At 37.0% G+C, this 27,321-nt stretch overlaps 1 protein-coding gene across 2 annotated transcripts in view; it reads right to left on the bottom strand.

Annotated features, from left to right (window-relative positions):
- The window catches only part of LOC131428140 (uncharacterized), a 251,352-nt gene that overhangs the window by 168,490 nt on the left and 55,541 nt on the right, over nucleotides 1–27,321 (bottom strand). The window lies entirely within an intron of this gene.

Here is a 27,321-nt window from a genome sequence, read left to right as displayed (position 1 = left end):
GTCCGTTTTTGGAGCTTTTCTTTACTATGAACGGTGCGTTCGAATGCGGAAACCGGTCACTAGTAGTCCCAAAGTAGATTTATATATCCACCAACTAACAAGATCTGCCAACTAGATGAATTTACCAGTAAATTTTCAAAAATGTGCAGCTTGTATCGCCATCTCTTGTGAAAAAATACTCACTAAATTGAAATTTTTTTTAATCGCACTGTAATACCGGAACCGGAAGTCGGATCTGGATCAACTTTTCGGAGACTTCAAAGTTTTCAAGACCTTTCATTTGCATCTTAGTTTGTAAAAATCGGTTAGGAAATTTTCGAGAAAATTTAATGCGCATTTTCTCATAGATTTACACATATTGCCTTGTAATTCCGGAACGACGGGAAGTCGGATCGAGATAAAATTCAATAGCGATATATGGGACGATAAGACCTTTTGTTTGATTCTAAGTTTGTGAAAAACAATCTCACCATTTCTGAGAAAAGCGAGTGACATTTTTTGTTGCATTTCACCCTATAATTCTGTAACCGGAAGTCGGATCGGGATAAAATTCCATAGTGACCTATGGGACCATAAGACCTTTCATTTAAACCCGAGTTTGTGGGAATCGGTTCAGCAGTCTCTGAGAAAATCGTTTAGCATTTTTTGTCACATACACACATACATACACACAGACATTTGCTCAGTTCGTCGAGTTGAGTCGAATAGTATATGACATTTGGCCCTTCGGGCGTCGATTAAAATATCGATTTTCACAGTGATTGCATAGAAGGGCAAACATTTTTCCATAAATTACTCCATTGATTTAAACAAAATTGGTTACACATTTATATTCGTCACATTCAATCTGATCTTTTGCATTGAAACTTTTTTTTTCGATTATGGAAGTTTTGACCTTAAGGTCATTCACCTTTTCGGACCAGAAAAACTTTCTGGCTCTATGTGCGAGGTTGAGAATCGAACCCAGGTGGGCTGCGTGCAAGGCATTCACTAAACCATCACCCTGTATCCGTCTTCTTTGGATTTAAAATGGCTCGTGACAAATCAAAAGTTTTAGTTTGCTGGAAAACACAAATTTAATAAACTTGTTTACACATCTGCTATTTAAACGAATTTGGGGTAGATGACTTCAAAATACTAATTATAGATTCATATCTGAATTGTTATCAATATTTTGAACAGTTTTCAGACCGAAATGTTTTCTAATTTTTTATAGGGCTTTCTCAGATTAACACGCTTCGGAAGAGGGGCTTGAAATATTTAATATTTTTATTATAAACCAACTACGGTGATACTATCAACAAATTGTCTTTAGCTTATTCAAGCAAAATTTGCAAATAGCCCTACCATTTAAATTTAAGTTCAATATACAACGAAACACCTATGAGCATTCAATCTGTAGGTACTTCCCAGTTGAAATAAAACATTTCGTTTCTACGCCTTCATTTTCTTTTTCGCGTATTCGTGAGTGTTTTTATTACGGACAGCAATAGAACACATGGTAAAAGTCAGCTGATGCCACAAGATATAGAAAGGTTCGTATGACGGGAATAGTAGAATTATAAATTAAACCTACTGCTATTTTTGACCATACCATTTATATACGTTTACTTCCAGCTTATATTTATAACACCCATTGATAACCATTAGATTGACAACCTGAAATTATCCGCCATAAGTTATGTGAAAAAGATGACCCACTAGCCGTTCGAAACCACAAAATGCAGGCGCTGGCCCGGAACAGGCTTCTATAAAATATTGTTATCTGATTATATCTACCCTTTTGTCCTAGGCTGCCGCAGTGTACTATAGGTATTGCTATTGAGTGCGACGAAATCAATTCGGTCATATGTGCCACAAAATGACAAACAGTACGATCTCATCTGCCTTCGATTTTATGTCAATATCCTCTCCACTGTTACTGCCTTCAGTAATCATCGTATCGCAACTCGCTCAAGTCGGTCGCATCGCATATAATGCCTTGGTACTGGGAAATGCACTAACACTGTGAGGGCTGTTCAAATGCATCCCGTTGAATTGAATGCCTCGCGGACTGGTGTGCACAACGGATCTGGAATAATAAGCCCCTGGAGGGATCGCGTCACGCTCGTCGTTCCAGTCGTATTTAAAACACTAGACACGTCGCGGTGAAATGCGGTGAAGCGGCACGCGGCTACAAAACTATCACTCCAGCGAGAAACCCATTTCCAGCTAACACTTAATTAGCAACCATTTCGGTTCTTAAATTATACTCTCATGGGAGCAATGCGGAAGAGGGAATTGTATAAACCAATTATCTTTTTATTTTCATCGACCTTCCGATGGGCAATCGGTTCCGACTTCAATCCAGTTGTCATCTCATGTAACCGATATTGGACACGTCCCAGACAGTTTCGAAGGAGTAATACATTGAAGGAACACAACGCCAGACACGATAAACGAACATGAAACCGTTCCTGGTGTTCATCGAAATGTAATTGTAAAACAGGAGAAATTATAATGACGGCCTGTTATGAAGACTCAATAAGTTACAGATCTATTTTTTTTTTGTGTGTAACACATGGACTGAAAAGTTCCGGGCCTAACAAAGAGAACACGATTTTTTGGTTCAAAATTGACTTTATTCATCAGCGTGACCTCAATCAAAAGCAACGCAATCATTCAAACGCCGCTCTAACATTTCAATACCACTTTTGTAGAACGATTTATCTTTAGCCGCAAAACAGGCCTTAGCTTCAGCGATAACCAGTCGTGCGAAATTTCTTTATTTTTTTCAGGTCTGCGAATAGCGAATAGTAGTCGCTGGGAGCCAAATCTGGCGAATACGGTGGATGTGGAAGCAATTCGAAGTTCGATTCATGTAGTTTTGCTATTGTTTTGACTGACTTGTGATACGGTGATAAAACAATATTTTTGCCTTTCTCATATAGAAAGGTTATGCAATCACTTGAAAAACCGACTAGTGAAAATTGACCCGGAGGGCCAAGTGTCATATACCATTCGACTTAGTTCATCGAGCTGAGCAATGTCTCTCTCTCTCTCTGTGTGTGTGTGTGTGTGTGTGTGTGTGTGTGTGTGTGTGTGTGTGTGTGTGTGTGTGTATGTGTGTGTGTGTGTGTGAGTGTATGTGTCTAATAATCTCACTAGGTTTTCTCGGAGATGGCTGAACCGATTTTGACAAACTTAGATTCAAATGAAAGGTCTCGCTGTCCCATACGGAATCCCTGAATTTCATATGGATCCGACTTCCGGTTCCGGAATTATAGGGTAAATTGTGTTCAATATTGTACACCGTCACTTAAACCGGCGAAACAAAAAACGTAAAATAAAATTCTAAACCGGTCTCAAAACTACACAAATCGATAGTCATTACAGTAGGGAACTAAACAAACCGATTCCGGCTATCCTGGGTCCCGGGATCCGGTTCGGGAAGTAACGGAAATAGTGTTCATATATACCAAAATAGACCTCACTCACTTTTCTCAGCGATAGTTTGACCGATTTCCACAAACTTAGATTCAAATGAAAGGTCTCGTGGTCCCATACGGAATTCCTGAATTTCATCCGGATCGGACTTCCGGTTCCGGAACTATAGGGTAAAGTGTGTTCAATATTGTGCACCGTCACATAAAATATTTTCGTATGCAACAAACATTTAAATCGTAATTTAGAGTGTGATGGCAACATTGCATAAAATCTTCAAAATTTGAATAAAAACTAGTAGAGTTTGTACGTCAAGTTAGTTGGTGGCCGTACGAACCGACTTTAATTATACCGGTTCGCGGGTTCCGGTGCCGGAAGTGCATATAATCAATGTTGCAAATATTCTTCGTGTAACTAATTCATTCACGCATCCTCGCTGTGATTATACTGCCTTCGAATATGCCAGTCTCGAACAACGTTGAACTATTCACTGCTCGAAAGAGAGAAGGGTGCAAAAGGAATAAGCAATAATCGTAGAGAACCCGAATATACTAATACATTCTTCGCTGCTGGTATACATCGTGCATGTTCGTTTTATACATTCGTTTGTCATTCGTTCATTTATTTTATTCTTCGAGTAGGATCGAATAGCGTCACGGCGAAGATCGTTGGTTTTCTTTCTTCGCGAAGCATTCTTCATTTAATAAATTCATCTTATCTCGTTGGGTAGCAGCAATGGGAGAATGCTGGAATATGGTTCATCACATACACATAAGACTATGGTAAGAGTGCGGGGGGAAACATCTTAATTTGCATGTTTCAAAGACAGCACGAACGATCATCGCGAATTAGGTTTGGCGATGGTCGCTGTATGAATATTCGTTCGATATTCGCTTTAAGTCATTCGGGGGTATGTCCAATGCGAATAACAACTGCAAGGAATAGATATTCGTGCAAGTAACGAAGCAGCGTCGGCTTCGTTCGCGCCCGAATATACGGACAAGTCCGAATATCAGAACGATTATCGAACAAAGGCGAAAGAAAGCGAGCGATGATCATTGACATTCGTTGTATTTTTGATATTCGAGCAACATTGCATATAATAGTGAACCCACTTCGTTTTCTTAAGGATGACCTACGCAATCAAAGCACTGTTTTATTCTGTATGTTATGCATAAACAATCTCTTGGTTTCTTTCAAAAATTGAAGAGAAAATTTTTGAATAGAATACCACAATATTGTATGTACATGAGAAAGGCATCATTACACCACTAGGTGGATTAAAACAGGTTTTTCTTTGTCATATGCGGTCGTTTTTTTGCAATTTCAGCCTTCAAACCCTCCAAAAACGTTATAACGCCATCTATGTGTTAGGTCTGGGACTTTTCGGCCCATGTGTTAGAGCAGCTTTAGTCCGTTCGATTTTCCATCAGTTTTCTTGCACACATTTTACAGTTTCTAAGTTATAACGGTTAAAAAAAAGTTCGGGCAAAAATACATACTGCCATTTAAAAAAACAAAACGGTTTGATATACTGCCATTTAAAAAAACAAAACGGTTTGACTCATGTGCAAAACAAACGGTCTGACTCATGTGCAAAGTTTCATTAAAATTAGAGTTTGTGAAAACAGATGACTTGATACCAGCTTTTACGTATTAATGGCCCCGGGAGTAATATTTATTTGCGCACCTCTAACTAACTGAATGATCTTTTTTTTGCTCGGTGGATTCCATCAAGACCCCCTTAAGACCGTGAGCCCGGGGCCACGTGCCCCCCTGTAAAAGCGGTCCTGCTTGATACCCATTTCTGCACTTACACGGACGCTAGATAAAAGATTACTTATAAAAATCGTACATAAAAATGTTCGGAATGGTGAATAGAAGATGCAACTTAGAGGAATAAAGTATATTTTGAATAATGGAAGCAGAGAATGTTGTCTACAAACCGTGCATTGAGCGAATAAACGAGCCGGAATGTCGACTTAAGAGAAGGTGGTGACTCCAAATCAAGATGATAATAAAAACAAATCGATCAGAACAAGATGCTGACGAAATTTGATAGCGTGGTACAAAGTGATGAGTCAAGACGTGAGCGGGACTTTTCGCCGAAAGTCGTTTCACCATTCACTTGCCATTTCACCGAAGGCCGTTTCGCCGAAAGCGTCATTTCATCGAAAGGCACATTTCACCGAAAGGGTAATTTCGAAGACAACAAATTACTAATTAGAATACTACAAATTCTAGCTTATCATCCAAAATATTTATTTGTTTTTATATCTCCAGGATATTTGATGTGGCGCATCCACACAACCGAAGCCAAGATAGTTCAGTGGCACAAAGCCGTCAGCTGAGTTTCCTTGGGAATTCCGTTCTGAGGGCAATGAACCAATCTAAAAAATATATAATTACAACTTTCTGTATTAAACATAGGGAAATGACATTCGGCGAAACGATATTCGGCAAAATGACACTTTCGGCGAAATGATCCTTTCGGTGAAATGACCCTGACCCGTCAAGATACACCTTAAGCAGCTTTTTATGCAGGAATGCATTTGGCTTCATCTATTGTTTTTTTTTCAAGCAACTCAATAGTTTAGTTCTGTTTTGGTAGGATTCGGCATTTTGTCATTTCGTAAAACAGACTATGGAGTGGTTTACCGCGAACAACGTCGGGGTGATACCGATGGACACTCAACACGTCAGAGCTCCATCTAATATAAGTACAAATATTGTTCCATCGTCTAGCACAGCATCCGGTAGATGCGCAGTTCCAGAAAACGATAGGCAATGTGGAAAATCATGATCGATTTTCTCCGATTTGGATGGAACTCAGCTCACGCCGTCAGTATTAAAAAAAATATGTGTCATAAATGCAATGCGAGTACGTTTTTTTTTTTGCATTTCATTCGAATGGTAACTCGAATTTCATGTCGAAATATCTCGAGAACCGCTACTTCTAGAAAAATATTGTTCTAGGATAATTTATTGTCCTTGTGTTATTCTAGTGTTTGAATGAATATATCAGATTAAGAATTTGAAGCTTAGAAAATGTTTTAAAATATTTTATCTGTAACATCTTTAATTTGAAAATGGCACTAATGAAATTAATGTGAAACGTATGTTTTATTATCAGGTTTAAAATAAAATATGTAGAGGAACGATTTTTTTTATTATTATAGTTATTTTTAAAAAATCAATAACTTTTTACAGTGTATATTTTTATTATTTTTTACAGTGTATATTTCTATTTTCGAGTGCCGACTTGGTTTCCTATAACTTTTTCTTTGACACTTTTTTGATGAAATTGATAGCTTTTGAGTAATGTTAGTTTAAAATAAAGTACAAAATATATAAGCCCTTTTTAAAAATTAGTCTTCAGTCGAATCAGTCTCTCCATCTGTGCAGAACCAATGTGTTTTTATATGATGAGAACGTATGCAAAGCTTAATCCAAATGGAAGTATGAGAAATCTGATGACTTGTAGTCTATTTCAGGAATTGCTCAGAAGCGAAAGAAAGCTGTCAGCAAGATACAGCCCATGGGAAAACGGCATTCTGCGGTGATAAAACTAACGAAACAAACTGTGCGAAACTGGATAAAAGTATCAACCAAAAAGTGCAAAAACTCGCGTTTGCTTGAAAAGAAGCGTGAGTAAACATGTATTGAAGTTGAAAAAGACAGATGATTTGATTTTTTTAACAAAAAGTTTGACCGATTTACACACTTGCTTGTTTCAACAAGCATCACCCTTCATGTCACTGTAATGCAGTACCTACTCAAAGAAACAAAAGCAAAACCTTCCAACGTTTAACTTATTGCCCATCAAAGATCTCTGTAGGGATAATTTATATCTCGCCAAAAACGTTGTTTAGTTTAATTCCCCTACCAACAAAGTTGAAACTTTCGATTAGGACAGCAGATAGGTGGTACCAGCAGTCAGAGTTTGCATTGCAGTTGTGAAACTATATATGTTCGTAAGCATACCAAACGAACGAACCGCTGGCAAGCGTCCCAAGGCTTAGTAGACCAAATGGAAAGAGTAGATGATATGAATAAATTCAAAATATGTAACGGCACGAAACGAGCATATATGACATGAGTAGATAAATCCTGGGCTCTTGCCGTGGAATACCAGTTTCAAAATCGTAACACACGTATCGGTCAATGTGAAGCAAGGTTCATCCGACAAATACATAAAAATCCTTATTTTGATATATTTATAAAAGTCTGTTTAACATTTTACCTCCGAAAATTTCCGCTCAGATCTTGAAATTTCGTTGCCCCAATCAAAGTTCATTCCTCTCTGTAATCCGCTGCCTAGTTCAATCACATCTCAATCGATATACCAAAACATTATTTCTTCCACTTTCGATTTTTCCTAGATATGTCATTGCTTTACCGTACCGTACGAAACTCCGTATAGCAAAGGTCCCCTGTTTCAAGGTAAAACTGATCGTAAAATTCGCGCCACAGAACATGCGCACAAATGCGCTCGAAATCGGGACCTGTTTAGTATTGGCGACAGGATCACCGTTTGAAACCAAATTGAGTTACATACCATCGGATGTCACGTTTCAGAAGTTGTGAAATCATTCTGAATAACAAGTGGAAGTTTGAGCCGCTAGTCGAAATATCTGCCCAATCACTCTAGGAATTATATACGGAAGACGACAAGTAAATGTTCTAACGCTCGGTACCGTACAAATAACTGTGTCTGTATTTATTTGTGCTATTTCATTAAACTCATCATTCGAGTCTCTCTGCTCGTTGCATTGACTCAATTGGTACGATTTATAAACCCTGCGCTCGAGTCGTATTTTTGCTTCATAGAATGACAAATATTGACCATTTATGCACTGATTGAGGCAACGGCAAAGTGTTGCTTCGATAACTAAATAAACAAATGCACTATGTGAAAATAACATCTATACAGTTATAATTTTGTGTAAAACTTTTTTCATTCAAATAATGAATTTCAGACACTATATCATCTACCAGGCATGGCCAATAGTTTATATATCCTAAAAACTGATTTCAAGCACAATTTGTTCGAGTCTTTAATCGGCATTCTAAACTTGACGATACCTCAGAAATGTTATTATGAAAAATGTTCTATTAAAATAATAAGTACATTCAAAGGATTGAAGATCAGGAACTACAGAATGTTTACTTTATAAGGGAATATGTATCCACCATATCTAAGCGAATCTACTCTTTTTTGCACTAAATAAGCGTATTGAAGCTTTGTATAGTGTCCTGGAGATTAAAACTGTTATTGTTAATCTGGCTCTCGAAATCATTAATATTGTGAGATTCTTGTTGTCTTTTTACCTTTCTCATATGGAAAGAATATGCAATCGCTGTCAAAACCGACTTAACAACCGATACCCAGAGGGCCGAGTGTCATATACCATCAGACTTAGTTCGACGTGATCACAAAATGTCTATGTGTGTATGTATATATGTATGTGACAAGTCACACACGTTTCTTAGATATGGCTCGTGGCCTCATAGATATTTTCCTAAATTTAATTTGGATCCTACTGCCGGTTCCGGAATTAATTATGTGCAAATTTATGAAAAAAATCGCACGCAATTTTCTCGGAAATTTCTTAACCGATTTTCACAAACTAAGTAGCAAATGAAAGGTCTTGAAATTCTTGTAAAAGTCCCCGAAAAGTTGATCCAGATCGTACTTCCCGTTCCGGAATTACAGTGAGATTAGTGAAAATTTTCAATTTCATGAGTATTTTTTCACAAGCGATGGCGAAACGAGGTGTACATTTTTAGAAAACTTACTGCTAAATTAATCTAGTTAGCAGATCTTGTTAGTTAGTGAATATATAAAACTACTTTGGGACTACTAGTCCCCGCTTCCGAAAGCACCGATAATACCGAAAAAAGCTCCAAAAACAGAACTCACTTCGATGTCTCAGTAACGGTTAAACCGATCTTCACAAAACATGATTCAAATTAAAGCTCTTATTGTCTTAAAAGATACGGTGCAATTTCATCAAGATCCGACTCTCGGTTCCTATAGCGCGATGAGTGTCAAAACATTGAAATCATCATTCAAAATGACGATGCAAAACTGATACGCGTCGGTTCGCAGCGTCCTTTGTTCAATTTCGTATAGCATCCAGGGTTTCCACATTTAAATCTATATTTTTCAGGTGAAAAATATGTAAATTTGCAAATCTTTTATTCAATTTATACCTACTTGTTAATGTTATTACAAAATCATGATAATGATTCTTTTCTATATAAGTACACTTATTTTCTTTTTCATATAGCAACGATGCAAAAAAGGATAAAATTTTTCTAGATTCCTAGATTTGATTCAATTTGTAGGCTATATTAGTTACTTGCTAAACAAACCGACTTCGGTTATACTGGTTACAAGTTTCCGGTTCCAGAAGTACCGGAAATAGTGGTCGAAAACTCTCAAACGAGATTCACTCAATTTTCTCAGAGATGATTTGATCGATTTCCACAAACTTAGGCTCAAATAAAAGTTCCTTTAGTCTCATAGGTGGCTGTTTGTTTAATGTGTGTTTAACACTCCTAATACCAAGCCTAAAAAAGTTACGCGAAGCACAAAGCCTCAAAAAAAGTTGGAACGGTAACTTTGAGCTACCATAGCTCAGTTGTTACTTGACCAATTTCGATAAATTTTACACCCTCGAAATCTGATTTTTCCCGTTCCAATTTTTTAAGCTTAAAATGTGCCCTACATGCATTAATGCGGCACCTACATAGCGAATAGGATATTGGGAACTTCAACTTTACCGAGTCATAACTTTGTTGTTAGTCAACCGATCTTCAAAAATTGTTAACCATTGGAAAGGTACTACTTCCAGAAATAAAATGCACTAAAAGAAACGAAAAATAGGGTTGTCTACCCAAAGTTATAATGAAAACTGTAGATAGATGACCTAAGAAAAGGTGAGACTTGTTATAATGATCATAAATATCCGAAAAACAAAGCGATTACCTATATATTTTTACACATCATTCGATTGCTAGTGATACCAGCTACAATTTTCGCTCAACTACCATTCCTGCACAATCAAAAGAAAACATTAAAATTTTTTTTGACATGTTTGTGTATAACTCAAAAAATAAGCGATGACATGTACATTTTTTGATTCAAAATATTGGAATCATTACCAGACACAATGTATTGATGATCAAAATTATATATCCCTTCAAAGAATCTCAAGAAATTTGGTACAAATACAGAGAATTTCTATTATTGGGAAAATTTTGCCAATCGACGATAGTGAAAGTTCTGGCCGTATAATTGATGTAATTACTACAGCAAACAACCAAAAAGTTCATAAAATGCTTATATTAAATCTTAAATTTAAATTGCTTGAGTTAGCTGAAGTCATATAGTCATATCAGAAGACAGTGTGTTTACAGTTATGCATGAATATTTAACTATGAGAGTGCTCTTTTCAAAGTGAGTGCCACTTTTATTCTCAGTCAATCAAAAACAATAATGTGTTGATGAAACAGAACAGTGTTTGGCTATGTTTAAAAGCAATAAATCAGATTTCTTTGGATCAACAAATAACAATGGATGGATCAAGGATCCATCACTTCACTCCGAAGCCAAAACGATCATCTGAATCTGAACCACGTCCAAAAGCACAACAGTGGGAAGAATATGACTGCAGTATTTTGGGATGCACATGGTATAATCGTCACCGATTATCTTGTGAAAAGAAAAATACTACACAGTGAAGACTAAATTGCGTTATTAGATCGCTTGAATGCAAAAATTAAGGAAAATCGAAAAACCCACTTTTTCACCAAGACAATGCACCGATTTACGCACAACATGGCAACAATGGTTAAATAGGAAAAATACACTTCGAATTGATTCTGATCCACCGTATAATCCAGATCTAGCCCCAAGTGACTACTGGTTATTAACTGAACTTAAAAAGAAACGAGAGCTCTTCTCTTTTACATAAATACACCACTGTTGAATATAGTCTGCACGCATCATGAGTGCGCGTGTTTATTGTCCTTTACCTCTAGCACTGAATCGCACCAAAGTGCTAGAACAGAGCTCTCAAATTCTCTGAGGTGGACGCAGATATGTTCACAGAGGTGTACACGCCGGTAAACACTCTGGTGTATGGTTTGCGTGGAATAAGCGTGGGGCACGTAATATCAACAAAAAAAAACAATTTATCATCCAATTTTCGTTTTTCCATGCAAGATTTTCATAGCAAGGCTAAATATACTCTCTAATAATCACAGAAGTGTTCGCTCACCATCACGCGCCAGTGATCACTTGGGTGTATTTAGGCGATAGCAAGTGAGAGCGATTCATGCGAAGAGAATGTGGTTCTCTCGCACCAGCTTCTTTCAACACAAGCGCACACTCAAAGTCTGTCCAATTGACAATGAGAAGAAGCGCACTTTCTTTTTGGTATGATGCTCACCGAATGCATCCGAAGTGTTGAAATGAATGTATTGCTCTTGAAGGAGATTACATTGATCAAAATGTTTTTTTTGTTAGTCACAAGAATTATTGAGTGATGTGCTAGCTTTCGGGTTCGAATTTTTGGTTCGCTATAAAAGAAACAAATTTTTTCATTTATTTTCCTTTGATCGAGTCCAAGCAAAAGTTTTGCTGTCCTAGCGATACTAGATGTTTCCCAATATTTCACTATATGAAATAATGTAATAACTGTTACAAAGGGTTACAATTTTTTTTGTATTTATCAAGTTCAATTGGCTCAACTAAAATAAATGCACTTAACATCATTGTTGTTAAAATTCAGAAAAACTATTCATGTTTCAATTCTAAGACAAACATTTGTTCTGTATCCTATAATAACTATATGTTATTATTTTTTTACGAATTTTAAAAATTCTGCAAACGTGTAAGATTATTTTTTCTTAATTGAGTGACCGGTGACCCACATTTATTACCTACTAAGTAATCATACAAATCACGTGAACTTAACGGTTCAAATTTCAATACACCAGACCAGAGCTGCTAAATGTCACTATCAACTAGCAACTTCGCACGACGAAGATTGGAAATCATCATATATTGAGTGTCTGAGAGCCGATCTGTCATAACTTAAATTCTCTTGATATTACACCGACCAGGACGCTCATTGATTGTCGACGCGATTGATCTTCATTTCTCGTGTCACTGCTTGATTACGATGTGACTAAATGTTAATCAAGCAGCATAAACATTTAATTAAATTCATTTACACCAATAAACTCCGAAGTCCGATGACTTTTTGCAAAGAACAATGAACTTTATCAATTTATGTTTATGTTAGTACTCTCATGGAATTTTTTTACTTCAACAGGGAATAGTCTCCTATGAGAGAGAAAACAAAAAAGTCGCCTGTCTTTGACTGAGTATACTTCTACTTGGTCATAGAACTATCGAGTATCTCATTTGACAGACACTTTGACCGTACCGATTAGAGTTGACGATGATTTTAGTCAGTCTGTCATTTGATATGACTGATAACTTGCAGCTCTGCACCAGACCCTTATAACTTTTATTTGGTTACAAAGTCCACAAACAAGTTTTGAGTTTGCAAATGGAAACAGACTCAATTCAATTGAAAATTGAACATCTTGATAGCACTCAAAAAAAAAAAGATTCAATCGATGTCTTCACGTAAGAACAGGCAAATTTAACACTCTTCGTTCCAAAATCAGTAAGCAAATCTCATTTGCTCAAATGATGTAACTAACGGTTTATTATCCAGAAACTACAGTATAGGAATTTAAACAGGAATGTATTCTATTCAACTTGCACCATACCACATCGCGTTTTTGGTTAAAATCTCATTTCATTAGCTTCATAGAATCCCGTAAATTACCTTTCACTCGAATATTATTTCCGTTCATTTGTAGGGATGAGTACAATTTATTAACTCTACACAAAAAGGCGGAAAATGACAAAAACACAAAAGGTACCGGATTATGGGACCATGTAGCAATAAATTCATGAAAATTCGCTTTTGTTCTTGACTTGTGCGTTCATTCGTTCTAAATGGATGGTGGTGAATGCGCATCGATTCAAAATATCCGAGCTACTCTGGCACTAACGCCCCCTAGTCGATATGGGCTAGTCGAACGATCCTCTGTAATGAAAAACGAAAATCCCCTCAGTTTTTCATCTCTACGGCAACGAACGATGAAAATTATTTTGAAAGTATTTTCATAACTGGAAGTTTCCTGTCACACTTCCGACCGACTACTCTTTCCTGTCTATGCATTGCGTTGGCTGGGAAGGATTAACCTGTCATGGCTTTTGCCCTCAAAAGAATCGAACACCAGGACAGTATGTCGGTTGATTCAATAAAATGCCTTATTGTACGAGGTGAAAACCGCATAAAACTGAAAAAGTTCAATTTCCATCTGTGAAGACTGTAGAAACCCTCCGGGAAAATATAAAACTCATTCTATTCCAGTACGACATCATTCACTTGCACCAAGAAGATATATTTTCCTTGAACGTGAAGTGCGACTGTGGTGGCTTCAGGCCGTACAGTCTCTTTTCTTACATTATTCAGCTTGACTAAAAGTCGGTAAGGAAAGTAAAAAGTTTCGGGTTGGGATTTAGCCACTCAAAAGTTCTAACAACAACCAACGTTTTCGATTTTTACAGCACACCAGGAACTCTACACGAAAAGGTTTCCCGCCCATCTAGAAAAGGGTAAACCATTTGAAAGTGCTGAAAGTTACTGCCGTCCGGAGTGAACGAGCTGAATGTTTTCCGGCGTACATCGTTCCAAACGTGGAATCACAAATTGACAAATGAGTTATGGTTGTAAATCGGCACCTTCTGGTGGAATGCATTGCAACGCGTCCGCACGTTTTTGTACAGTGAACATCACCATCCGTCTGTGCTGTTACAGGAGCAAGTTTTGAAATAAACGGTAATGAAGACGTCATTTTGCATGGGTTTTGAAGTTTTGGTGTAAAAAAAATAGCCGTTAGCTAAAAGTGGCAAACAATTTTACGAATAAAAGATTTAAGGGGTCAAATTACGATGTAATTAAATTCTTATTCAGCAATGGAACAAATTAAAAATCTCGTTTTGAAATGATTTTGCTCTAATTAATATAATTGATTGCGTTTATCATTTCATTTCATTATCAAGCCGAGCATTTATATTTTCAAACATTGCCTATTTACGAATGAAACCATCATTCAACAGCGGTGATGAAAACAAGAATTCCTACACGGAAAGACCGAAATCAGCATTTTGGCGAAAAAATTAGTTGATTTTCTGATTTTAGTTAGTTATTTTTTGAGACAACTAAAAAAATCTTACTTTCGCTAATTTAGATTTTTTAATTCTAATTCCCTTAATAATAATAAAATATTTGTTGAAATGGCTATTTTTTTTAGTTGAATTCACCAATTAAACGGGCTGTCATTTCTCAGCTAAGGCACGCTTCATATCCATTCAACTAATTTTTTAGTTGAATTAGAGAAATAAAACGTTGTTTTCAACCAACATAAATGGTTGACTTGGTTTCTGCCATTTGCAGCTATATGGCGCTCTGTCACCGAAAAAACGTTAACATCGTTATGACTACTAGCCACTAGATGGCACACGACTACCGAAAAAAATTTCAGTCACGATTATCTTTTCTATATTGGCAGGTATACGATGTTGTATTGGAGAGAATGACATAAGCGAAACATAAACTTCTTTTTGAAAATTTTTCTTCTCAATTGCTGTTTTCTTCATTCGACTTCGCGAAATTGACTATGTCACTGAAAACTTTGAGCACTCGGTACAAGTAATACACCGCACAGCGTAGCTCAGAAGGTTGGAAGATACAGAAAACATCATTTGACATACACAATTAGAGTGCAATATTCGAAACTCACTTCACTGTTCCCCGTAAAAACATTATTACGCACAATCGCTTTAAATGCGCACAAATTCTGAATAAATACACTTTCCACTAACAGTTTACGTCATTTTTACATATCGGTTTAGAAATTTATATATGGATATATCGTAACACATGCGAAAAACATCTAAACAATTTGCAAGCAGTTTCAACAAGACTGTCCCTTTTAGGATTTTAATGGATTGTTTTGCTTCGACACTTCTCATGAGTTTTTAGCTAATAAACTTGTTAATAAAACCAATTTCATTTTTGTTTTCTTTGTCCTGTCCTTCAGTAATGATGGTGATAGATAAATAGAAACAAATTTTCTGATTTTAATAACAAAATTTGTTGTCAATGAGAATTTCGTACTGGATTGAAATATTGCTGGTTTGTGTCCAGAATATTCGCCAACTAAACACATTCTCTGAAAATAAGAATTTTTTTCAGCAAAGTAAATTCTCAATTTTAACTAATTTTATAGTTATTTTGGAAATTTTGTTGTTAAAATCAACTAATTCAAAAACAGTAACACGAATTAGGCGCAGAGCTAATTTCGGTCGTTCCGTGTAATGAAGCATCATTCAACTAAACGGACACATTTTAAAACAACTTTATGCTGCCTCACGCACGCCGATTCCTCTGAAAACCACGCATCATTATTCACTGTATAAAGTTGTAAATTACACAGCTCATTGCATATGTTTCACATTCATTCCCATAGTGGTGGGATTCGAGTAATTACCATATATTTCGTGCAGCGATCAACCATTCGTTAGCCGCTGTTACATTTGTACAGATCCCTATTTGTAGATGCACTGAGCTATCTCTAATTTGACGATTTGAAAAACATTGTATCCTCTCGGCTCTGCCGCTCTGCATTAATGCACTGCCATGAACAACCTTTCCCCATGCTAAAGTAGTCATTTTGTCACTTCCAAATCTGTTGCTGCATCGTTGAATGAATTATGTCAACATGTGATTTTTGGTGGCCCATTCCAATGTCACCCTCCTGTAATATCTTGGGTATTTTCAAGTTTCTTCTTTAATTGCTGTATTCCGTCAAACTAAACCATTTATTAAATCGATGTGTAGCGGAAATGAACTTTAGGTGTATTTGGTTGGAATTGTTCGGAAAAACAAGAATGTATTTGACGAGTTGCGTAGATACGTCATTACGAAAAAAATTAATAAAACCGATTAAGTTAAGGAATCTTACCACAGGAAGAACAAACCCTCAAATGTTATACTTGCCAAAACAATTGGTAGAGTCTTTTCTAATTTTACAATCTTTCTCAATTATGTATGCATTTTACTTATCCTATCGATTTTGAATGAATGTCAATTCATTATAACATTCAAAAAGGTATTGTGATGCACCTATTCACAAATCCAGCATTGTTGATATTGGATTAGTCGAAATATCTTGATAACTGTGTCAAACTATAAACTGTTTACCAAATACAGTCTTTGACATTAGAAAACGTACTTGATTCTTTATGCCCCGTTTACACTTCTGCTGGCTGCCAGCATGCTGGTGTCAGAGTACTGCCCTCTTAGGAAAAAAACATTCAACGGTGGTCCTTCGTTGGTCTAATACTTCGGATCATTGGACCACAGTTGAACGTTTTTTCCTAAGAGGGCAGCACACTGACACCAGCATGCTGGCAGCCAGCAGAAGTATAAACGGGGCATTAAGTTTTAGGGATATTTCTGTCTGATACCTGCAGAGGGCTACGGTCCAAAAATAAATTTATCTTAGTATGCCGCGCCACAATTCTTAATAATAACCTCACTTGTAAACAATTTTCTCGTTTATTCGAAATATAGATTTCTCCAAAACGCTGTGTGACAGCTGCTTCAAATCGGGGACTGAATTGTAGATGAGTTGGGCCTTCATAATCTTGGCATCTGACAATGCGAGCGCCAGTCTATTGCCGTGACCTTATTTTCCTCTAGCCATGTCATCGTCAGATATCTCCGGTGGTTGGGGTCATTGCCCTCTTGAAACATGCAATTTAAATGGTTGTTCTTAAACTCTTGAAATTATTCGAAGTCCAAAACAAAGCCTTGGTATTACATTCCTGTAGGGGAATTTGACCTTCTGTTTCAACAGACTTCACAGCCGATTCAAAGTGTACAGAACCATTCCATGGCTAATGCTACGATTCTACTGACACTACGAATCCTTCCAGGTCGGAACTCGAACATACGACAACTGGTTTGTAAGGCCAGCCATATGCATTGAACCGCCAACCCGGGACATTCGAAGTCCACGTAGTCTAATAATTTTATTTATTTAATTGAGCCAATGCAGTGAGATTATTATTTTTTTTTATGACGTAAAACCATCATCAGCATAGCTTTACTTAACGCAAAACGAATTCGGGAAAGGTAATTGAAATTTCGAAAATAAAAATTTGCTAGAAAAAAATCATTGAGGCTAAACTTGAACATGCAGACTCTTTGCTTATTCATTTGAATCACACTTCAAAAAAACATATTTTGTTTCCTATCGTCCAGTAATAACGTTTGAGAAATTTAATATCTATTTTAGGCTTGTGTATTTTGAAAATATGAGAATTTATGGCAACATTTCCAGATAGATCTTTAAAATAATACACGATTATTTTGAAACTCCTTAACGATAACAAAAACTTTTTTTCTATCATAATACTTGACCGCGGAATAATAATGGTAGCATTATATGACTTGAGTCAATGTATTAAATAACCATCTCTGAATTCTCAAAAGAATGGAAAAATCTCCTGGTAAAATTGTCGTTTTGTCAAAATTACCAACACAAATTGTCCCTTTTTCGTTCGCTTTATGGCATAATTTATGCCAGTTTTAAAATTTTAATCTGGAAATTATAACAAGAAAAACTAGCAGCCACAGCAGCGTTTTACTAGTGTTTCAAAAATACGAAAAATAGAAGTGTATACCAGTTTTAAACTTGACAGTAGAACTGTTCGAATAAATTAAACAAGAACGGCTGGCTAGGGATACGTTTGTTTCAATTTTAGTTCTATTATAGATCCACCCATATAGAAATTCCAGCTGCACGGAAAGACCGAAATTAGCATTTTGGCGAAAAAATTAGTTGATTTTCTGATTTTAGTTAGTTATTTTTTGAGACAACTAAAAAAATCTTACTTTTGCTAATTTAGATTTTTTAATTTTAATTCTCTTAATAATAATAAAATATTTGTTGAAATGGCTATTTTTTTTAGTTGAATTCACCAATTAAACGTGCTGTCATTTCTTAGCTAAGGCACGCTTCATATCCATTCAACTAATTTTTTAGTTGAATTAGAGAAATAAAACGTTGTTTTCAACCAACATAAATGGTTGAATTGGTTTCTGCAATTTGCAGCTATATGGCGCTCGTTAACACCGTAATGACTACTAGCCACTAGATGGCACACTACTACCGAAAAAAAATTCAGTCGCGGTTATCCTTTTATATTTGCAGGTATAAATACGATGTTGTATTGGAGAAAAAGACATAAGCGAAACATAAACTTCTTTTTGAAAATTTTACTTCTAAATCGCTGCTTTCTTCATTCGACTTCGCGAAATCGACTCTCTCACTGAAAACTTTGAGCACTCGGAAAACAAAAACCGAATACAAGTAGTACACCGGACGGCGTAGCCCGGAATGAGAAGATACAAAAAAACATCATTTGACGTGTACAATTAGAGTGCAACATTCGAAACTCACTTCACTGTTTCGCGTAAAAACATTATTACCCACAATCATATCGGTTTAGAAATTTATATAGGGATACATCGTGACACATGCGAAAAACATCTAAACAATTTGCGAGCAGTTTCAACAAGACTGTCCCTTTTAGCTTTTCAATGGATTGTTTTGCTTTGACACTGCTGTCCTTCAGTAATGACGGTGATAGATAAATAGAATCAAAGTTTCTGATTTTAATCACTAAATTAGTTGCCAATGACAATTTCGTGTTGGATTAAAATATTGCTGGTTTGTGTCCAGAATATTCGCCAACTAAAAATTCTCTAAAAATATGAGTTTTTTTCAGCACAGTAAATTCTAAATTTTAACTAATTTTATAGTTATTTTGGAAATTTTGTTGTTAAAATCAACTAATTCAAAAACAGTAATACGAATTAGGCGCAGAGCTAATTTCGGTCGTTCCGTGTGCTGAATTTACTCTTATGTTTTATAGTGACACCATTTAGAAGTGTTTTCGGAGGTTATATCAATACCTGGTTGAAAATTTTCCTGCACACTTAAAACCGATTCTCGAGCTCGGCATAATGAAATGACGAATTAGATCGGCATCACGACATTTTGCTGATTATTCAATAATCCACATGCTCTTTTCCGAATTTTCCGATATCTCGACAAAGCGCGTATGATTCTAAGTAATTGATCTTCACAGTCGGAGAGAAGGATTGACTATGATTTAGATCTATTGTTTATAAGTTGTGCGCGTCTAGCCCCATCTTTTGTAGTCATCGCCCTTTTGTGCACCTTGATTCCCTGCAGCCGCTCCGCAGCAATAATTTTAGACTTTCTTAATTATTTAGTAACCGATTAAAATGTTAACGGAGGACGCTAAGTATGCTTCGCGTATCTACTCTGCTGAATCTACTGATTTTGATTTTTAAAGATAAAAGATGTACGAAGCTATTTTATAGTACTAACTTTTTTACAACAGTCACCATGCAACTTCATTTTCTTAACATTAAAGCTACTAGACTACAATGTATTGTTCCAAAAATAAACCATCTCTTATTCCAGAGGTTATTCCTAACGAGAACGGCGAAGGATAATCACTTCTCAAGTGTTGGCTCTACGCAATGCCTAAGATTTCCCCTGTTTTCTGCTTTCCTTTCACTCCTATTTATCAAGTATTCTATACCGTTTGGCTAACGATGTCGACGGTGAATGTTCATCCCTCACCGACCGAGGAGGGGAAAATTGAATGGTACGGAAGGGAAAAACTCAACACCATGTATAAATAATGCTGTCGTGCTAATACTGAATCTGAAATACTTTTCAGCCAAACATCGTGCTGCCGCATATACACTCACACTCACACTCACAGTTAGTATTCTGCCCGATTACAACAACATAATTTGAGGTTGGGGGTTGCGTGAGCTGGCGAGACAGGTTGCGAAACCGGACGTCCGACTTGATCCTTTTCCAGTGCCGGCACGAAAATTCCACCCACACAGCAGTTTTGGGCCGAACAAACAGGTAACGAATTTCGTTTCCATTTCATCGGATATCACTGAATAAATTTCTGAAGGAGAGATTCGGAATAAATTAAGCAAAATCATTCGATATCTTAGTTTTACCTCGTAATGCCATAATTTGAATTGCAACAATTGAGACGTTATACAATTTCAACCTTTAGTATACAAAAAATTAAATGAACAAAAAATAATTTCAATACTCTTCTCCATAACCTTTATGACGTTTTCTAAATGAAAGTCGTCGAAAATCGACTAATTGCATTTAAAGTGAAATGTATTCAAAAGAGAACTGAGTATGACTAACACATAAAACTCATCATAGCGTTTTTTTTTTAATTTTGCGTCACGAATAACAAACCTGTTATTACGAAAACCGTAGATTTCAACCCACATTTTAAATAATCATTTTCATGTAGCTCGGTCCATGGTCGCTCTTAGCTACCCACTCAAGCCACAGATACTGTTTAAATCAGTCTTAATCGATCCACCTTGCTCACTGTGTTGTTCGGATGCTAACGGATCAAACTCAAGAACTTTTGTCACTAGGTTGTCGTTTGGTATTCTGATGACATGTCCAGCACATCGCAGTCCTCCAATACGTGATTGTTACGGCGTCTTCACGTTCCATTTTCCATCTGAATTCCGCCATAAATGATTCGCAGCCCCCTTAAAAAAAAAACACTAAGAGCGCATTGAACTTCGACCCTGTTGCATTTTTCTGAAATCCTGGTCATAGAGATAACCAGCCTAATGAGTTTTTCGTTGATAGTCAGTTCTGTGCGGCAGCATACTTTTCACGATAGTATTCTGAGTCAACAGTTCCTGTTAAAATACGCTTTAGACAAATTTCATGATTGTCGGCGGTCGCAAGAGAGCCAAAATACACGAACTCGTCAACCACCTCGATATCGTCACTATCAATATTCCAAGTTATATTTCTTCCCTAGAGCCTCTTGCTAGCATATATTTAGTTTTCGGTTCATTTATAGCCAGTTCGATCCGCTTAGCTTCGGTTTTCAGTCAGATGTATGTTTCCTTCATGATGTCAAATTAACGTGTAACAATATCAACGACACAAGCGAAGCCAACAGTTGAATATATTCGAAAGATTGTAACACTCCAAATGTTTACGTTGCGGTAGGTGCGGAAATAAATAACGTCGGCAAAGAATTCCCCGTCGATTTGATTTGCAGTTAGATCTTCAGGTGACCTTGTAAATAGCTATGCTACGAACTACCATTTCTCGGGAGGAGCATCGTTGGCCATTATCATCATCATTGTCATTGGAATCCGTGTGTAGGCAATCCAGTTCGATCACAGGTCTGTACATTACCTTCCAGTCTACCTAAGCGTCCATATCGCTGATGACAAGTTTCACCTCTCGCCGTGATGATGCTGTAATTAAAGAAACGGCCTTCAATCTTCAATACACACATGCTGTCGCTGATGGATGGCCACCCGATTATGCTCTGGCGAATCTTGTCCAGTACTGTAAAGACAGTTCCTGATATACTGAATATACATAACACAATTCTGCTAAAAGGTAGCCGCTCGATACTCACTTTTCAACAACTTCCATTTCATCGGATATCACTGAATAAATTTCTGAAGGAGAGATTCGGAATAAATTAAGCAAAATCATTCGATATCTTAGTTTTACCTCGTAATGCCATAATTTGAATTGCAACAATTGAGACGTTATACAATTTCAACCTTTAGTATACAAAAAATTAAATGAACAAAAAATAATTTCAATACTCTTCTCCATAACCTTTATGACTTTTTCTAAATGAAAGTCGTCGAAAATCGACTAATTGCATTTAAAGTGAAATGTATTCAAAAGAGAACTGAGTATGACTAACACATAAAACTCATCATAGCGTTTTTTTTTTAATTTTGCGTCACGAATAACAAACCTGTTATTACGAAAACCGTAGATTTCAACCCACATTTTAAATAATCATTTTCATGTAGCTCGGTCCATGGTCGCTCTTAGCTACCCACTCAAGCCACAGATACTGTTTAAATCAGTCTTAATCGATCCACCTTGCTCACTGTGTTGTTCGGATGCTAACGGATCAAACTCAAGAACTTTTGTCACTAGGTTGTCGTTTGGTATTCTGATGACATGTCCAGCACATCGCAGTCCTCCAATACGTGATTGTTACGGCGTCTTCACGTTCCATTTTCCATCTGAATTCCGCCATAAATGATTCGCAGCCCCCTTAAAAAAAACACTAAGAGCGCATTGAACTTCTACCCTGTTGCATTTTTCTGAAATCCTGGTCATAGAGATAACCAGCCTAATGAGTTTTTCGTTGATAGTCAGTTCTGTGCGGCAGCATACTTTTCACGATAGTATTCTGAGTCAACAGTTCCTGTTAAAATACGCTTTAGACAAATTTCATGATTGTCGGCGGTCGCAAGAGAGCCAAAATACACGAACTCGTCAACCACCTCGATATCGTCACTATCAATATTCCAAGTTATATTTCTTCCCTAGAGCCTCTTGCTAGCATATATTTAGTTTTCGGTTCATTTATAGCCAGTTCGATCCGCTTAGCTTCGGTTTTCAGTCAGATGTATGTTTCCTTCATGATGTCAAATTAACGTGTAACAATATCAACGACACAAGCGAAGCCAACAGTTGAATATATTCGAAAGATTGTAACACTCCAAATGTTTACGTTGCGGTAGGTGCGGAAATAAATAACGTCGGGAAAGAATTCCCCGTCGATTTGATTTGCAGTTAGATCTTCAGGTGACCTTGTAAATAGCTATGCTACGAACTACCATTTCTCGGGAGGAGCATCGTTGGCCATTATCATCATCATTGTCATTGGAATCCGTGTGTAGGCAATCCAGTTCGATCACAGGTCTGTACATTACCTTCCAGTCTACCTAAGCGTCCATATCGCTGATGACAAGTTTCACCTCTCGCCGTGATGATGCTGTAATTAAAGAAACGGCCTTCAATCTTCAATACACACATGCTGTCGCTGATGGATGGCCACCCGATTATGCTCTGGCGAATCTTGTCCAGTACTGTAAAGACAGTTCCTGATATACTGAATATACATAACACAATTCTGCTAAAAGGTAGCCGCTCGATACTCACTTTTCAACAACTTCTATCTCGTCCAATACCGTTCCTGCAGTGCTACAACATCGAACAAACGAGTTTGAAAATCTTTGGAAGTACTTCATCAACGCGTGAAGTATTTCGCAAACTAATGAACGTATGTTCGTTCATAGTGTAAATTCAATTGTTGGTGATACTACAAGCTCTTAGATCGAAGATGGCGTCGAAAAGAGAGCGAGTGCGTAAAGCAGTCGTGTGCGGTCCGGATCTGTCAGTAAAAACTTTCAAAAAAGCTTGGTTTTCTTATAAGCACTGTCCATGACGTTCTCAAATCATTCGATACACATTTGAAAACAGCCAGGAAGGCTGGGAGCGGAACAAAAAAAAACGGATCTCAAGAACCACCAGAAGGACGTGGAGGTAAAGCAAATATTGCAAAAGAGAACAGATGTTTCGGTACGTACTAGGGGCTAGAAATGTCTCCAACGGTGACGGCTAAAACCCGAGCTAGCAAATTGAATCGCAAATATTCGACGAAGTTTTGCTGCGTGATAATGGACGATGCAACATATGTGCCGAAAGACTTAAAGCAGTTTCCCGGAATGTCTTTTTATACGAAACGGCGTAGAGAAGCATTTCGGGACAAAGAAAAAGGTCAAGTTTCTCAACAAATATACAGGCAAGCAGTATGCAGCTGTGGTCGAGTAAACCAACGCTTCATCACTACCAGACCGATAAACTAGAAAATATACAGAGAATAATGCCTGAATAAGCGAATGCTACCATTCCTATGCATTTATGTCGCTCCATCGCTATTCTTGTCTGAATTGGCATCTTGTCACTACGCCGAAGATTTTTTTTTGGAATGGTATAAAGCGAATGAAGTCGATTTTGTACCGAAAGAGGCTAATCCGACTTAATATCCGGAGTTGCTACTTATCAAGCGGTATAGGACTCTCCTGAAGAGAGAATTTTCTCAATATAGTTACATTTATAAGGAAATTTCGGAAAATGTTGTACAAAAGCAGTTAAGTCTATTGCAGAGAAATGACCCTAATGGCTGGAGTAAACTGAAAAGTTCGTAGTTTCTTCGTGCAGCTTAACTAATGAACTTAAATATTTTTAGGATGACTAAAACTGTACAATTGAATACCCTGGGCTTTGGATGATGAGCTACAGGGCGCATATCCCCCTTTGCGGATGGGGGTGGGAGTCAATTTACACTTCGTATTGACAAAGTCGGACCATACCGAGATCGATCGTTCGCTTATAAATGTAAAAGATGAAAATTATTATGTTGTCTGGATCGATCACGGAGTGGACAGGACTAATAATGCTTGAAACTGACAATAGGTCATTAGGTGGTTTCGAGCATTCTTATGCCTGGAATTGGTCACCAATTTGAATTATTTTGATCCAGTTGGGATGAATATCAATATATCATATTCGTCCTGAACTTGGTGAATTTAATTCTAAACTACGCGTTGACCGCATAAATTTCTTTATTTTGCATGACGAATGAGCATGCTTCAGTGAATTGAATTTTATGAAATTTACATTAAGGAATGGTTTGGTTTCAAAAAATCTAATTAAGGTCGAGGGCATTTAAGAATGCTCTGGAAAAAAGAAATCAGTGGCCCTTATTACCGTTCTCACTTCCACTTTCACATTCATTTCACTTACATGTCACTTCACTTGATTTTCCCTATTACCAGTATCACGCATAGTCAAGTGATCACTGTAGTGGAAAAAACTCATTTTTTTCAACGAAATGTTGATGGCTTGATGTTCATAATGACATCAAGTTCAGCCAATGGGTTCGATTCCAAACCCCGCACATAGGGTCGGAAAGTTTTTCTGGCCCGAAGAGGCGAATGACGTTAAGGTTAAAACCTCTAATCGAAACAAAAAAAAACAGTATTTAGACTTGTGACTGGTGACTTTTTCATAACTTTTGAGTGCTGTATGTTCTCGTAGAAAATTGACACACTGTGGTAATGTCTGTGGAGGTTCTAGTCCATTCAAAACCTCTTTGGAACATAGGCCTTAAGGTCTACCAACGAAACCGATGACATTAGTGAGTTTCTTTTTTGTGGTACACACTCGTGGTATCACATTCAATTAATTGGATCATCGTGATGAGTTATGAGGTAGTCCTTGTTCATCCAAAAACTACTTGGAGTATAGGCTTTAAGATCTACCAGCGTAACCAAGTGAACTATCAAGATCCTTGTAAACGGTTCATGTTCGTGATTCCACATGAAAATTTCCTTATTGTGAATATTCTAGGTCATCCAAAAACTACCTGGAGTTCAGGCTTTGAGATCCACCAGCTCCAAAAACTGCGGTAATGAGCTTTTAGGCATTCAATTAATAATCCTATTGTAAATTAACTACGCCATCCAAACTCAACCTGCAGTTCAGACCGTAAGATCTACCAGAATAACGAAGTGCATATTAACACTTAATCTTCCCGCTCCATACTCGCGATTCACTGAAGTTCTTGGATGACTGAAAATATTTCTTAAACAGATCAAAATAAACAAGTAGGCAATATGAAGCTCCACGACTATGAACAGCCTTGGAAAATTATACATAAGTTGCTGATTGCTCTTGTAGATCATAAGAACTGTTTTCACATGAAGTTCTTGGACTACTGATAACATACCAGGAACAGCTATAAATAGACAAGTAAGCAATGTGTTGCTCTAAAAATATTAACAGTAAACAAAAAATAGATATTAGCAGATATAGTTCTTGCTGTGGCACAGGGACTACAGGACAATATTCCAAGTAGTTGTTAAATCTTGGAATATCTCTTACGGATTGCCGTTGTCTCAGGATATACTCTGATGATCCTAGATGTTTCTGCGTAGATTTTCTGTGTGATTTCGTAAAAAAAGTTTTTTTTCAATTTCCATGTAAATAACATGGAAATTGAAAAAAAAATTTTTTACGAAATAACAGGATGTTTTATTTATTTTACCAAAATTTAATTTTCGCACCTTCGACTGTGCATAAATTGAAGGTCCAGTGTATTCCAAATCTAATTTGTCCGTATTTTGTCGTACATGCCTTACACAGCATGTTATAAGTTGATTCAGTTGAATACGATCAGTATTAGATTTGTTTATTTGTTTATTTCGAGTAGGGAAAAGCTCTCCAACAGGCATAAAACCTCCTCTTCTTTTGAGTCAATTAGATCATCGAAGATTACGGTGATGGATATCTATTTGTAGAAGCTGTAAGAGCTCGGGTCAGTCTATCCTTGATTGAAGGAGATCTGCCACAAAAGTAGCCCTGCTGACATCGCGACGCACAAATAACAAATCGAGATCAATCAGTTTGCATCTGCATCATAGTAACTTGGAAGGTACTAAGGGTATCTCCAAAGAAATTTTCGTTGGACTGCTTCAATGCGTTGTATATCTTTTTGGTAGTCCGGTGACCAGACAACCGAGGCATATTCGAGGCATATGGAACTAAGGCACAATATAATGCCTTCAAGCAATGTTTATCATCGAATTCTTTAGTAACGCGGAAAATGAATCCTAGCAGTTTAGAGATTTTGGTGATAGTAAACTCAATGTGCTCCTTAAAATTTATTTTAGAGTCCAGGAGGACACCAAGGCCCTTCACAGATGATGTACGTTCCAGAGCAATTTGTGAAATATTATA

Source organism: Malaya genurostris, chromosome 2 (genome assembly GCF_030247185.1).
Source record: "Malaya genurostris strain Urasoe2022 chromosome 2, Malgen_1.1, whole genome shotgun sequence".
In the NCBI taxonomy this organism is placed as follows: Eukaryota; Metazoa; Arthropoda; class Insecta; order Diptera; family Culicidae; genus Malaya; species Malaya genurostris.
Note: the sequence above shows the minus strand (reverse complement) of the source record. Positions and strands in the feature narration are given on the sequence as shown.